The sequence below is a fragment of the Stylophora pistillata genome, chromosome 1 (genome assembly GCF_964205215.1).
Source record: "Stylophora pistillata chromosome 1, jaStyPist1.2, whole genome shotgun sequence".
NCBI lineage: Eukaryota > Metazoa > Cnidaria > Anthozoa > Scleractinia > Pocilloporidae > Stylophora > Stylophora pistillata.
This window is the reverse complement of record NC_142519.1, coordinates 13402176-13417400: the sequence shown is the minus strand read 5'-3', so window position 1 is coordinate 13417400 and position 15225 is coordinate 13402176. Positions and strand designations below refer to the sequence as shown.

Here is a 15225-nt window from a genome sequence, read left to right as displayed (position 1 = left end):
ATTGTCTTAAAAACAATGGGGTGCATACATAATTAATGAAATTGAATGCATAATTAATGTATGGGGTTATATGGTACTCTTTCCAAATGGACGAGTTTACCAGAAGCTTAAGCCATATAGCCTCAGTGTCCTTCGATTCCAAGGAGCTTAGCCTTGTTGAGCATTTATGATTGGCGATGTAGAATAAACATCCACCGCCGATGGTGTTAGCGTCTCTGTCCCATCGGATAATCTTGTAGTTATCGATCTCGAGTTGTCGATTGGAAATTTTCCGATCCAAGTGAGTTTCAGTAATCGCAAGAATGTCAAAACGGCAGCCGTGTGCAGCAATATTTTTATCTCGTCGACCTTATTCCTAAGGCTGCAGATATTAATGTGTGCTACACTCAGGTTTAATCCCTGGTGAACAGACCTTGCGAGGTCCTGCAGATAATCTCCCTTGCCATCCGGGGTTGGTTTCAACATCGCCCGAAAGAAGTAAAAGCTGTTTGGTCGCCAACGTATTAGCGTAATATGAAATTCGGCTATTAGAGAATTTACGCTTGCACTTGCTATTGTTTAAGATGGCAAAATGATGGAACAATGAATTAGCAGGTTTAAACAATGTAGGTTTAAACAATGCAGGGGACATTACCATATCATCTACCAAGATGCAAATTTCAATCACAACGTTTCTCAAGCACCAGCAGGGACCAGAGCTGAGTTCATCTAAATTATTAAAGCCGCTTTCCTTTCCAGAGTCCGGCTTGCACAAAATGATTGTAGGTTCAGTCACCGATAAGTTAAGTGTGTTGCCAGACGAGCATTCATCCACATCGTCAACCAAAATGCAGGTTTCAATCACAACGTATCTCATACACCAGCAGTGAAGAGAGCTAAGTTCTTCAAAATTATTAAAACCATTTTCCCTTCCAGAACTCAGCTTGCACTAAATGATTGATGGGTTTAGTTACCAATAAGCTAGGAGTGTTGCAAGACGAGTATTCATCCACAGTCAGCCAGCCATAGCAAAAACACGGAGGCCAATATTTCGTGGCATACCGCCATGATTACACCTGCCTGTATGCAGGTTCAGTAAGCAGTGACAACAGCAGTACAGTAAGCAGTAAGCAGCGCAGTAAGGAGTGACAAAAAAACCTGGCTCTCTTTCTGTGGTCTAGTGTAACGAGTGCAAGCTGAGTTTGAAAACTCAACGCTCTAGTAGCATGACATATGCAGTTTAGAAGCACCACATTTCAACTTTGAACTAAAGTAAAGTCATTACCCTTTTTTATCTGCTACGAGAGCCACCATGGCAATGTGGATTTTTTAGAGTTGTTGTATTCTAGAATGTATTTGTTTCCTTTTTATCACCCATTAGAATAAGATGCATTGCGCAGTGAATACTCTGTGTATTTGCACCCTGTTTACAACGTCAAGTCTCCGCCACCTTTCTGCTAATTATGCGAATCTAATGTGGCCAAAGTAAAAGGATTTTAGACCAAAGACTTCCTCTAATGGTATACAGCCTTCATATTTTCCAGATTTTCTATATTATTTCATTAAATCCCTCTTCTATTTCAATAAAGTGTTCAGCAATATATGAATATCCTAACCAAGTACTAAGTATCCTTCATTCAAAGTTTTCTTTAGAGAGGAGATAAGATACGACCACCTTTTCGAGTTAGATGGAGGCTTTTTATCTTTTTATGAGCACATGCTTGTCTCATCGAATTATTTTAAAGCCATGATGATCTTAATCGCTTTATTAGTTTCTCGGCCTCGGATATTGCACAACGATAAGGCCACAATATATCGTGTAAATATTTGTTGATTTTCTCCTTTTATATTGCATAATTATAAAAATGCTTACCAACTGTTTACAATTATTATCAATAAAGAGCTGTCAGACAATTACTCAAAAACTCAGCGCGAGCAAACCTTCACATTCAATAAAGGGAGGGGCAGCGCCATCCCCTCCCGCTTACATGTACGATTAGTGCACATTAGATATCATGATACATGGCAGTTTTTATTCTTTCCGTTAGTTGAACATGATCCGTTATACTGTATAATCTTCTCAGTGTATTGGCCCTTTAGTTGCAACCCACGATTAGTCACGGCTCTTAGACGTCTCTGCCAACCTCTGTACCAGCTGAGTGAACCGTAAAATGTTCCAAGTGCAAACAAGATAAAGCCATAAGGTTTATCATGCATAACTTCATTACACAGTTTCCCAAATAATCAAGTTTCATGTTATTGTTGTTAAAAAAAATAAAGAAAAAGATGCAGAAAGAGAACAAAAAATCTTAAACAAACACTTTACCCAACCAATCAGGGTTTTGAAAAAATGAACTTCCCTAATTGTGGAAACAGCCCGCAATTTTGTCCCAGAAAGATAAAATATATATCGCATTACTTATCGCGATGCTTGTCGCGTTCAACGTTTCATTAAAGACGCGTAATCTTTTTTTCCAGGCGTTCGGTTCAGTTTCAACCAAGTGAACCAGTTATTGTAACTACTAATCATGTATTTGCCACAGTGTTACGGAGGCAATTAAGAGGTAACTTTTAAGTTAATTTCCAGAGTTTAATTTTCAGTTTGTTTTGAACCCTTTTAGGGCTTCGTATTTTAGATCAAATTGTGTTATTTGACAGAAAAAACAAATTAACAATAAAAACAAAAAATAAAAACAAAAAAAAACTGTTAAAAAAAACACTATGCAAAAATACATTAAAAATTAAAAAATTATGCCAAAATTTCTTACACCACTTAGTTGTCCAATCACTGTGGGTCATTTGTATCGTTATGCTGCTGAGATTACAGTGGTAACTTCTAAAGCTGTATATAATGAAGAGTGATTATTTTACCAGCTGTAGGTGCGAGTTACATGTGCGTAACATTTGGTTCTCAACAAGATAGAAATATTTAGCAAAGCAGGAAATAAATTTCTATAGAAAATGATATGGATCTCGCGCCTTCATTGTGCCTTCACGTTTCCCGGGTCCATGGTTGAAGGAGTCAGATTTGAAAATTTAGTTATTAGCCCTTACAGGGCACGAAACGTGCTAGATAAGAGAGCAACCAAAAAATTTTGCATTGCAAGTTTTTTCTAAACCAGACCCTGTAATCTTTACATTTCGAGCGGTCCAGGAGCACGAAGAATGATAGATGGATAGACACTAACAATCCCTCCTTTAGTCCCCACTGTGCTCCTGTGCCGCTCTAATATATAAAGAAGACAATGTAGAATGAGCCATTGAGACTTGTAATGAAAATCTTCAATATTCACACGCGTGTGCACACTGTTAATTGCGAGAGGTAGTATTCCCAAGGTGCTGTGAAATAAGTTTTTACTTGGCTCTTGCTGCTAAAAGCTTCATCCAACAGCGCAGAACGCAACAGAAATTTTCAACAAACACAAGTAGATAAGTCACATAGAGTCCTGGATAAGTAATTGGGGAGGGAGAGGGAGTGGGGATGACGTTATGTGTTCTTATCGCAACACTTATACATGGTCTTCATTGTGGTAACCTAGATCTAAATCGAGACATTTGCGATCTCCATGTTGCTACTTTGGTTAACCTGGGCTTAAAAAGTCTCAGCATTGAACGTTTTACATAGCTTAGCCAACGCACAACTCGTCAATTTAATTATGTAAGCTCCTGGCCGTTTTCTTTCCAATGATCGTTTCTTATTCGCGTTTCCATACTGTGGATGCATTGTGTGCTTCGCTGAACATTCAGCTTATAATAATGAATTGTTATGTTTAACGCGCGCGCTGTTTATGTTTAAGATTGCCCGTGCCTCGTTCAAATTTATATATCGCATTAGTTATCGCGATGTTTGTCATGTAAACTATTTCATTAAAGGTGCGTAATCTATTAGTTCAGTCGTTTAGTTCAGTTCCAACCACGCTAACAATGCACTACAATTCTGGAGGCAGTCAAGAGGTAATTTTTAAGTTAGTTTTCAGGTTTTCATTTTCAGGTTTTCATTTTCTGTTTTGAACACTTTATGAACAATTGCAAGACCACGATTAAAAATGAGATATATTGACGATTCGGCCAAAAAACGGTACCTTCACTTATAGCTGCTCAGAAAGTAATCAAAATGTTACGCACACTTTGATATGCTAAGCTAATAGCTATGGGATCAACCGTCTTAAGCTAGTGACTATAACAGAAAAAAGAAACCAATTTATTTCTATTTTGCTGATTGCTATGCTGTTAATGGTTACTTTCTCAGTAAAGTGAGAAAAGTGCATGCTTCAGAAGACAAAATTCAATTGGAAAGAGTTACAGACGTTTAAAAGCTTGAGGTGGAGGAGGGGGGTGGGTTGGTCGAAAAATGCTCAACATTCCGATCAAATAGGAATCTGTTACTGAATTACTTCCGACCGCTTCTTCTCCGATATTGCCTATTGCAAAAGTGTATGCGAGACATTTCCAGACCTCCTCAAGATAACTGAACCACAGAAAAAGAATAACATTAAAGAGCATACAGCTCTAAACAAATTCTTAACCCTAGAAACTCTTACATTAATCAAACCGCCCCAAGCAGGTTAGCAGTCATCGAGAGATAAGATACGACAACATTTTTGAGTTCGATGGAACTTCTTTTATAACACAGCACGCACTGGTCTTATCTCAGTTTCCTTTGAATACATTACGGTCTTGATCTCTATGTCAGATTCATGGCTTTGGGATATTGCACTTTTAGTGTTGAGATTGGTTCACTCAATTCACTCAAGTGTTGCTAGCTAAATTTTTTCAGTTTTCATTCACTTCCTTCGCTTAGTTCCACCAAACAAAACGGTTGAACAAAAATTCTGTGCTCAGATTTATCGTTTAAAGACTGAGCTAAAACTCAAACACACTTGAGTGCTTCTCAGGAAGTTTTGTACCATATCTCGTATTCTTGAATGTGTAAATTGCTTAGCGTTGCAGTTTGATTAATTTCCGGTTGTATAGCAACACTTTCTCATATGATTATTTTCAGTTTTGATAGTCGGAAGAAGCATTAACTTGCGGTTGTTTCAATTAAAAGATGTTAAGAGTGAAAAAAAAAGTAGTGGGCTAGCACAGCATTATTTACAAGAGGTTAATTTGACCAACGTAGTTTTTCCAGTTGCGCTTGTTGGTTGCGTGACCGGTCGTAGTTTAGTCGGCGCTTCGCGCGTCCTTCCGCCATCTCATATCTAATGCCCTCTCGAGATATCTACATAGATAGCTGTTAACTATACGCATAACTACACGTAAGTTATATGATGTACGAGTTGTAATAAACTGCAACTCTAAATTAAGTTTAGCCGAAAGTCTTAAAACTCAAAAACTACGCGCAGTTTGTCGCCCATCCGAGTCTTCCATATCGGTATTACTGTCCGTCCAGATAGCGGAGCGTAGCCGCCCAAGGGAAAACCTCTGCCCTTTTAGCAACTCTTACGCTTCTCTCCTACTCTCCAAACCATCCACGTGCACGTGCATCTACACTTCGATATTTGCTTAATAACCATGAAACATTTGCCCGTGAAGCAAAGGGTTAAATGAATATTTTGATATTGAACAGAACTAGGATTCCAATCTAACGCAATGTTGACGGGTGGTTATACATTCTCCATGTACCACATGATGTTGGACAAAATTTGTTTGAAGCCAATTGTAGCTCAGACGTAACTATCCCTTACTTGGCAGAGCTCAAAGCTTAAGTTATATTCTCCTAAGTTGAAAGAGTAAATTCAATAATCTCTGCAGTAGGAATGGAACCCGCACCTCTCGATACCAGGTCCTTTGAGTCTTGTAGTCTAACGCGATACTTCTAATTGTATTACATCGTAGTTAAAATCCTCGAGAAGTGTCCAAGACGTCTCTGCCAACCTCTTAGTGATATCAAGTTACTACTTGATAGAGTTTCATTTTCGTTAAAGAGCATTTTTTTATGCCACTTAGTTATCCAATCATTGTTAGCCATTCATTTCTTTCCGAATGTTCGGTTACATTGGTAACTTCTTAAGGTGTAACTACTGAAGGTTAATCATATTCCCAGCTGTAGACACCTTTGCGTAACACTTCAGTTTCAACAGGATGAGAATATTTAGCAAAGCAGGAGATGAATTCCAAAAACAAATTATTGCGATCTCACACCCCCTTTGGACAGGTGTATTTGCGTACCGGAAACTATGTTTAAATCATTGAACCTTTATGTTTCCCAGGTCCATGAATGAAGGAATCACATTTAAAGGTTTTAGTTTTCAACCCTTACAAAGTACGAAACAAGCTAAATAACAGGGTGATCGAAAAACTGTGCCATTGCAAGTTATCAGTGTTATACATTTGTTTCCAAACCAGGCCACGCATTTACATTACGAGCGGCACAGGAGCAAGACGAATAATAAATAGATAGACAGCAATCCCTTCTTTAGTCCCCAATGTACTCCCGTGCCACCCAAATTAATTAAGAAGACGATTCGGGATGAGCCATTGAAACTTCTAATGCAAATTATCAATATTCAAATGCGTCTGCATAATATCATTGATTGCGAGAAGTAGCATTGCTAAAGTGTTTTGAAACGTAAATGCCTCGCCGATTTCTTTCCAATTACCGTTTCTTATTCGCGTTTCCATACTCTGAATGTATTGCGTGTTTCGCCGAATATTCAGTTCATTATAAATAATTGTTATGTTTAACGCGCGCGCTGTTCATGTTTAAGGTTGCGGGTGCGCTTCGTTCAAATTCATATATCGCACCACTTGTCACAATGTTTTTCGCGTACAAAGTTTCATTATAGACGCGTAATCTATTTGTTCAGTAGTTCAGTTCAATATCAACCAAGCCAACCAGTTATTTTAATCGCTAATCAGGTATTTGCCACAATGTTCGACAACTACGGAGGCGGTCAAGAGGTAACTTTTCAGTTAATTTCCAGGTTTTAATTTTCTGTTTGTTTTGAACACTTGTAAGGCCGAGGGCCGAAGTACTTTCTTTGTATTTTAGATCTAATGATATATATGAAAAATTTTCTCAGTTCTCATTGGTTAAGATGAATGCAGTTTTCAGTTAAATTAGCGCAGAAGAGAGTTAATTTAGTGCAGAAGAGGGTTAATTCAGTGCAAAGAAAGAAACAAACCGGACATTCTGATTGGTCAGAATGATTGGTCATTGTCAAGGTCAATGTCACTTGCACGGTTTGAATAAATTATTTTTGCACGTGATGCGTGCGCTTTTCTTCTGAGTAGTTATGAGAATTGAAGCTACCTCGTATTTTTTCAAATATATTATTGATAAATAATCACATGATTTTCTCCTGAAATTTGGAATAAATAAGCACTTGCAAACTTTTTCAAAGACCACAAATTGCACTCGATACAAATGAACAGATTCTAGATTTAGAATCGAGTGATCGACGGCAAATTAATTCTTTTGTCATAAAGCGCATCTTAACGGAAAATTAGAGCTTTAGAAACATTTCACAAGTCATTGTCAGCGACTTGGGAAATCTTTGTAACTTTTGAAAACACGCGTGATATTAATCCTTTATTTCACTTAGCCCCATTCGGTTACCTGTACAAAGTGGGACCATAAATATTATGCAAGGTATTCAATGCATTTCGCCTTTACATTATGGTTCTCCGACATGGCAAATGTATTTAGGCAGCTCGTCTGCAAATTGAAAAAAATTCGTTCGTTGCAGTTATGGAAAGTTTTCGGTAACTTAATATTTCTTACGGTCTTCATGTCACATCGTTCTAGGTATGTCCCCCCTCAACAGAATCTAAGCTGCATGATGCTTGATTTGGCACAGAACTACAACGGGGATAATACATTCCACAGCGAGTTGAAAATTTGCCGAAATGTCTCTAAAAAGTACTTCACCATTCATAATCAGTAAACGCACATGTTACTGGTAAAGAGGCTTAATCTCGTTCAATCGTTCAATCAGCTGATATATACTGACAGTTCGGTTAAGCTGGTCAGGTTTTCAAATATTCCCTCCGGCAACGTTCGAAACTCGTTGTTATTGATGTCACTAAATTTGGGAAGAAAACATTTACTGAGTTGTTCCAACTGAAGCCATTTGTAATCTCTTCTTCACTGAACAAACTTGTTTTACTTAGTTGTGATCGACTGCGCAAAAGTTGTATCCATCCAGTCATTACCCGAATGTATTTCTTTCTAGTTTTCTCTTTCTACTGTCAAGCCTGAAAAAAAAAATAGCATCCTTTCCAAAAGTAATATTAAGACTCTGGTTTTACAAAATAGGACTTTGCCCGACTTCATTTGACCAAAGTCATGCCTCTTTTGGGAATTTAACATGTCGGCCGGAAGAACATCCCAAAATTAGTTTCTATAGAACTCCATCCACGATAATCAACAAAAGCAGAGACCTTTCAGACTCGAGTGATCGATGCTGTATTCTAAACGGCACTTCATGTCTGTAACTTAAAGAAATTTCGCATATGTCATTAGCGACACTTTACCAGTATCCAAGGACTTGTGAGGTGTGTGACGAGTCCTTTTAAACGAAACTTTAAGTGAGACTTCTCACGATATACAAGTTTTTAACAGAAGTGTACGTGCGTTACCTGACCCTTAACCTCTATCGTCCTCTATATCTTATTTACCTCTCAATCCGTAACAAAGATATTATGGACTTCTCTGGTTAATTAGGAATTATATTTACATTTATATGCTGATAGAGTCATTGAAAGCCATTTAAATTAGTCCAAAAAGGGCTTGAGAAACAACTCAAAATTACTGTATCAAGAGTTTTAAAGCTGCAGCTTGGTGACAGTATGTTTTCACAGTTTTTGGGAAGTTTGATAACCTCTTTACACTGATGTTAAAAAATCCACTGAGAACATAGTTAGCCGTCTTAAACAAGTGACTATAACAGAAAAAAGAAACTGAGAAATAAGACTAGTCGACTCTTTAACGAACTGATTTAGGTCGTGGTCGTCATACATCTCAAGGAGGTTTTAGGACGCTGGGAATAAGTTGTCTGGGTTGGACGAGATAGTCAAATTAACGTGCGCGGCATTAAAATCACCAGCGAGGATCACATTGTTTTTATGTGAAGTAGCTCTCATTTTCAGTTGTGATGTATTCAGCTTATCAAGGCTTTCTATATCGCAATTATTTGATCCGTAGTAAGATCCGAAATAAATATATTTCGCATGTTTATTCTGTGCCAGCTGGCACCGGGACCAAATAATCTCACAATTAGAGTCCCAGTCAGAGCGATTAGTCACTATGGGATGGTCCTTTACGGCCTGGAAAACTCCACCATCTTGCTTATTGTTATCCCTCCGTTTTCTGTAGGTCTTATGATTCTCAGGAAAGGTTTCACTGCTGTTAATGTCAGGTTTCGACCAGGATTCATCGCCGAGGATACTTTCAGGTTGCTGATCGTTTATCTCAACAGCGATGTCCGCTATTTTGTTCTTTACGCTTCGGCAGTTGTCAACGAGGCATGTTAAATTCCCTCGCCTAGTTGGTTTCTCTTGGCTCCTATAAAGTTGGTTTGGCGGGGGGGGGGGGGGGAAGGAATTCTGGTAAAGCCGATTTCTTTAGTGGTTCAAAGCAATTCGGTGAGTTAAATGAGCCCACTGAGCTGTGGAAGAATGAGTTTTACATGTTCGGAAGATTGCACTATGAGCAAATCCACGTACGTGGGTGGTTTGCCAGGATGCTGAAAATAGTAGGCGATATTTCACAACACTTCGATCGTATTTACATGGATCCACATATTACATTGTTCGCACTGGATTCCGGCTTGATTCTTCTTAACTGGTTTAGAACAGATATCACTGTTCGAAAGCGAAACGGGAAATTCTAACAAACGCTTTAATTCCAACACGGTAAACTGTCAGACTCACGATAAACGACAATGACCATTAAACAAAACTGCTACTCGATAAACTAAAGACTTTCCAACTCCCTCTAACGTCTTCTTAACATTCCCCCTCCCCACACTGGGAGGTAGTCCTAGTGCGTTTCCAACGAGGCAATTAACAGTTAATTCCAAGCGGAACCAGTTTGTTAATCGGTCTCATAAAAGTCTTGACACCACACGCAACTTTAGCTAGACGGGTGTGGCCATCTCGTCCAGGATACACCTCAACAATCCTTTCTAGAGGCCAACGTCCTCTTGGGGTATCGGACTGAATAACAAGAACCGCATCCTCAACTTTTAGGTCTCGGCACTCTGAAGTCCACTCTGGTCGACTGTTAAGGGCTGGAATAAATTCCTTGAGCCATCTCCTCCACACTCGTGAAATAATGTCTTGAACCTTTCGCCATCGTTGACGCGGATGCAAAGTAGTGGTTTCAACGGCCTCAGGAGCGAACTGTCCTCCCAATTGGCCGTGCAAGAAATGGTTAGGTGTCAATGGGACATCGTCTCGTGGATCTGAACTCTGATAAGTCAACGGACGGGAATTAAGAAGGGACTCCAACCCAGCGAACACTGTGATTAACTCCTCGTCGTTCACGTCCCGTTCTCCAACAACGGCGTACGTGGATTTGTTAGTAGCTTTCACCATTATTTCATGGGCTCCTCCAAAATGTGGGGCAGCCGGTGGATTGAATCTCCATGTCACTCCAAGTTTGACTGTCTTGTTCTGAAGATGTCTTCGGTCTAACTGGCGGACTAGTTTCTTTAACTCGCCCTCTGCGCCCACGAAATTTGTGCCTCTGTCGCTTGTCACGTCTTTATGAACTCCACGACGACTGGTAAAACGGGCGAAGGCATTTAAGAGTGTGTCGGTATCTAGTCCCCAGACCATCTCTAAATGCACTGCTCGTGTTTCCAAGCAAGTAAAAGGTACAAATACCTTTTCTGTCGTGGTTTTCCGCGTCCTTGAACAGTATAGAAAGGACCTGCAAAACCTACGGCTGTTTGGGCGAAGGGTCAGAAGCTGAAACAGAGCCTCATTTGCGGGAGTGGGGCCATGATCTGACAAGCTGACTTGTTTCGTCTTCTCATACACTCGTTACATTCATGATCCCACTCGCGAATCTCCTCGCGTGCGGCGATAATCCAAAATCTCTCACTCAACTGGCAAAGAGTGAAGTTTACTCCAGCAGCATGATTTCCTCTCTCATGATAGTGCTTCACAATAAGTTTCGTCACCCAGTGTCCACGAGGTAGAATGATTGGAAATCTGGTATCATATGGAAGAAAACCTGCGAACTTTAATCGGCCATCACTGCGGATAACTCCATCGTCGTCGATGCACAGGTTAAGCTATATCAACTGGCTTTTCTTTGGTATCGGCTTCCCTCAGCTCAAAGCTGTGTACTCGTCACAAAAAGCGTTGCGTTGTGCATGCCAAGCGCACTATTTCTCCTTCAGCATCCTTTAATTCTTCGGGCAACAGTTTCATACTTTCATTCCTATTGTCTCTGTTGCGCATGTTTTGTAGTACTCTTCTCATTCTCGCGTGTACTCGAAGCAAACATGTCCAACTGGAAAACCGTTTCAGATCTACTCTCCACTCTTTTAACGTGTTGCTCTGTTTCGGTGCGGTTCCTTTCTGAAGATTACACGTCATGAGGGTTGCATAGGCATTCGTGTCTTCTTTCCTTTTCTAGTTTGTCATCTCTGGCATTTCACTAAGTCTGTCCGGGACTTTCATCTTTGACTACCTACTGAAATCATCTGTTGGCCAGTCAGGACCATTCCACCACAAGGAACATTTGGCTAATTCTGAAGGCGTGACCCCTCTTGTACATAAATCGGCTGGATTCTCTTTGGGAGAGACATGCTGCCACTGTGACGGCTCAGTAAACATCTGTATTTCACCAATTCGGTTGGCTACGAACGGTCGGAAGTCCTTGCCGCGTCCTCGAATCCACCATAGAACATCTGTACTGTCAGAGTAAAACGTCACGCTTTGCATTGGTACTTCTAAGGCTGCCAGCAACGACTGTGTTAAGCGTAGGCCTAAAATCACACCCACGAGTTTCAGTCTGGGTACTGTCTTCGGGTTCAGTGGTGCCACTTTGCACATTGCTGCTATCAGGCGACTGGTTGCAGTATCGTTATCGTATCCACAGCGGATATAGACTGCTGCACCATAAGCTTGTTGAGAGGCATCGACAAAAGTCACAATGTGCTTCGACTTAACAGGCTCTGGACTTCGCAGACACCGAGGAATCGTCACCTCATGCAGACTTTTCAATTGCTCGAACCAAGTTCCGATTTTTTTGGCTATTTCATCTTGAACCTCGTCGTCCCAGTCGTAATCTCGCATCCACAATTCCTGAAGTAGAATCTTTGCCACAATAACGTACGGGCATACGAATCCCATTGGGTCAAAAATCGTTGCTACTTTACGCAGGACGTTTCGCTTTGTTGTCTGAAATTCCGGGGAAACTGGAGAAGCGGTAACGGTAAACACGTCTTCAGTACTTTTCCAGGAAATTCCCAGTGTTTTCGTTATCGGGTCTTGACCATTGTTAATCACGATCTCTGTGGCGCGTTCTTCTGATGGAATCGCCTCAATAACTTTCGGTGACTTAGAGATGCATTTCCTGGCTTACATGCCGGCGACTCCCCATAATGCCTTCAATTGACGGTATAGCTCCACTCCTTCATCATCGTTTTGAACACTGTCAATAGAATCGTCCATATAAGTGGACTTAAGGCCCGTATCAGCGGCAAGGAGATAACGGCCTTGGTTTCTTCGAACGTTTTCCTGCGCGACAAACTGCGACTCCATAAGGGCTGAATGCTTCCCAAAAACCGCACGGTTAAACTCGAAAACATCTGGCTCTCGGTTAGGGTCAAGATGTCTCCATAGTAGTCGGAAGTGAGGTCGGTCCCGCTCCTCAATCTCTATCTGGAGGTACATTTCTTTGATGTCGCAGGCGATGTCAACAGGGTTTCGACAGAAACGGACGAGGACTTTGAAAAGATTTTGCAGTAATTTCGGCCCAGGATGAATCATGTCATTTAAGGAAGTACCATTACATTTAGCGGCACAGTCAAATACGATTCGTACTTTTGTTGTCGATTTATCCATTCTCACGACCGGAAAATGCGGCAAGTACCTACGTTAGCTGGCAACTGTTCGTTTGAGGGAACCTTTCGTAACTATCCTTTTCCAACATAGGCCTGGATGTTTGCTTGATATTCTTCGGCGACACGGCTGTTCTTCTTCAAATTTCTTTCGGTGCTTCGTAGTCGAGACAGTGTCATAGGTTTAGTGTTAGGGAGATCGGGTTTGTTTTCTTTCCAAGGAACGGCTACACGATACCTTCCATTTTTGTACTTTAGGGAATCTTTCACTTTGCTTAAAGTTAGTCTTTCTTCTTCGGTGAGTACGAGTCGGTCATCGCGGTCTGTGCCAAACTTTTCAGTTTCCCAGAATCTCTTTAAGCTGTTGTCGACATCACAACAGGACTCTTTTCTCTCGTTCTAAATTGGCTCTCTAGTGAACAAGGAACGAATAACGTGGGAACGTGTCCTCGCGGTTTCGCTTTCGTCAGGCGCACCTATACAACTCCACCCAAGTGGTCTGAGGCGGGCGATAGGTCCACCAAGTTTTCCTGGCAGATCAACATGTGAATAATGGAGTTCAGCGTTATCAATGCCAATCAAAAGGTCGACAAGTCCATCATTTGCCGGCTTGGGAAAACTGCACTGGGTCAGGTGAGGCCATTTATCCTAATGTTTGTTCCAGTTCACAGCTCTGTAACTACCTGTGACTTTCTGAGGATATGTTTTTACCCCGATTTCCTTTGACAACCTGCCATCTACACTTTCGATTTCAATTTTTAATGGCATGGACTGAAACGTTTCGACAGTGTCGTTGAGAACATGAACTTGAACTTTTTCGAAAGGCTCTTGCAGTCGTAGTACCCCAGCAACCTCTTCATTTAGGAAAGTTTCGTTCGATGCGTCGTCTAGAATGGCGTTTATTTTTACGTTTCTACCATTGGCCTTCATCCACACAGGGACAGTTCGTAACGAATAAGATTCAGTCGACGTTCCTTCATTACAGCTGGTCAGGGTCGCAGCGGGTGCCCCTTCCCGTGGAACATCTGGGCGTCTCTCATCTTCAACATAAGACAACGTTGTAAGTCGGTCCAGTTTCTGACAAAACTTCACCTTCATGAAGAAGACGGTGATGATTTCGAGAGCAACCATCTATACCACACTTGCGGGCTCTTAGGCAATCTTTTCCCCTATGATCAGAGGTTAGGCAACGGAAACACAGCTTTCTTTCTTTCGCGATCTTCCAGCGGTCATCCACTCCTCTGTCGTAAAATTCCTTGCAATATCACACCCCGTGATCGAAACTGTGACAGAGAGAACATGGAGGCTTCACACCACGCGGCTCTTTCGCCATTGCAACAGTATGTAAATTTCGCATCCTGCTCTGATCCTGGTATCTCGGTACTCTCGGCAATCTGGCGTGCTCGACAGGTTTCGACTCAATCCCGTTCACCATTTCCGCTGCTTCTATTCGGAATCTCACTTCGTCTTTCAACCAGCCTCTGAGAGCTATGACTGATCTTTGTCTGGCGCGTTCGTTTAACCAGCGACTGTAATTCTCTAGCTGACGATCAGGCAACTTTTTTACCAGCAGGCTGTGAAGAGTTCCATCTCGTAACTCGCCGTCTCTTCCTTCGGCCTGTAACTTTACCACTGTAGTTCTAACAAGGTCAGCAAACTTCTCCAGCGCGTGGATATTGTTGCTTCTTATTAACGGCGCCTGTTCTAGTTGATCCAAGTAGGCTCGCAGAAGCCGGCGCTTACCTCCATACTTCGTCTTTAATATTTCTTTTGCCTCCTCGTATTCGAGGGCGGCGATTCCACGACCACGGATGGTTTTCAAAGCGTTCCCTATAAGGCATTCTCGTAATCTTGCCATTTTCAAATGTACTGGCTCCGGAGACTCGTCTTCGAGACTTGTAAAAAAGGCCCAAAAATCTTCAAACTTTCTCTTGTCACCATTAAACGTGGGAACTGTTAATGGCTTCAAATATCGGTTCCGGACGTCGTGGCTGCCGTGACTTTCGTTAAGCTGATCTTCTAGGGCCGATTGCTCGTAGCGATCCACTGTGTTCTCGCTTAATGGCCATTTCATATTTTCGGTTTTGGACGCGCGACTTCAATCGCATTTTGACCCGCTTCAATCGTTTTTTGTACTTCTTTTACGATCATTTCGGACTCTTCAAACGCTTCTTTTTATCAGCTTCTTCTTCGAATTCCACATAGAATGCGGTCCGTTCCTCTA

General features: G+C 41.3%; 2 pseudogenes across 1 annotated transcript in view; one reads left to right on the top strand and one right to left on the bottom strand.

The window, feature by feature from the left end:
* LOC148741295 (anoctamin-4-like) overlaps nt 1-15225 on the top strand; it is a 223507-nt pseudogene that overhangs the window by 167443 nt on the left and 40839 nt on the right. The window lies entirely within an intron of this gene.
* Nucleotides 12234-13018, bottom strand: LOC148741299 (uncharacterized; annotated as a pseudogene).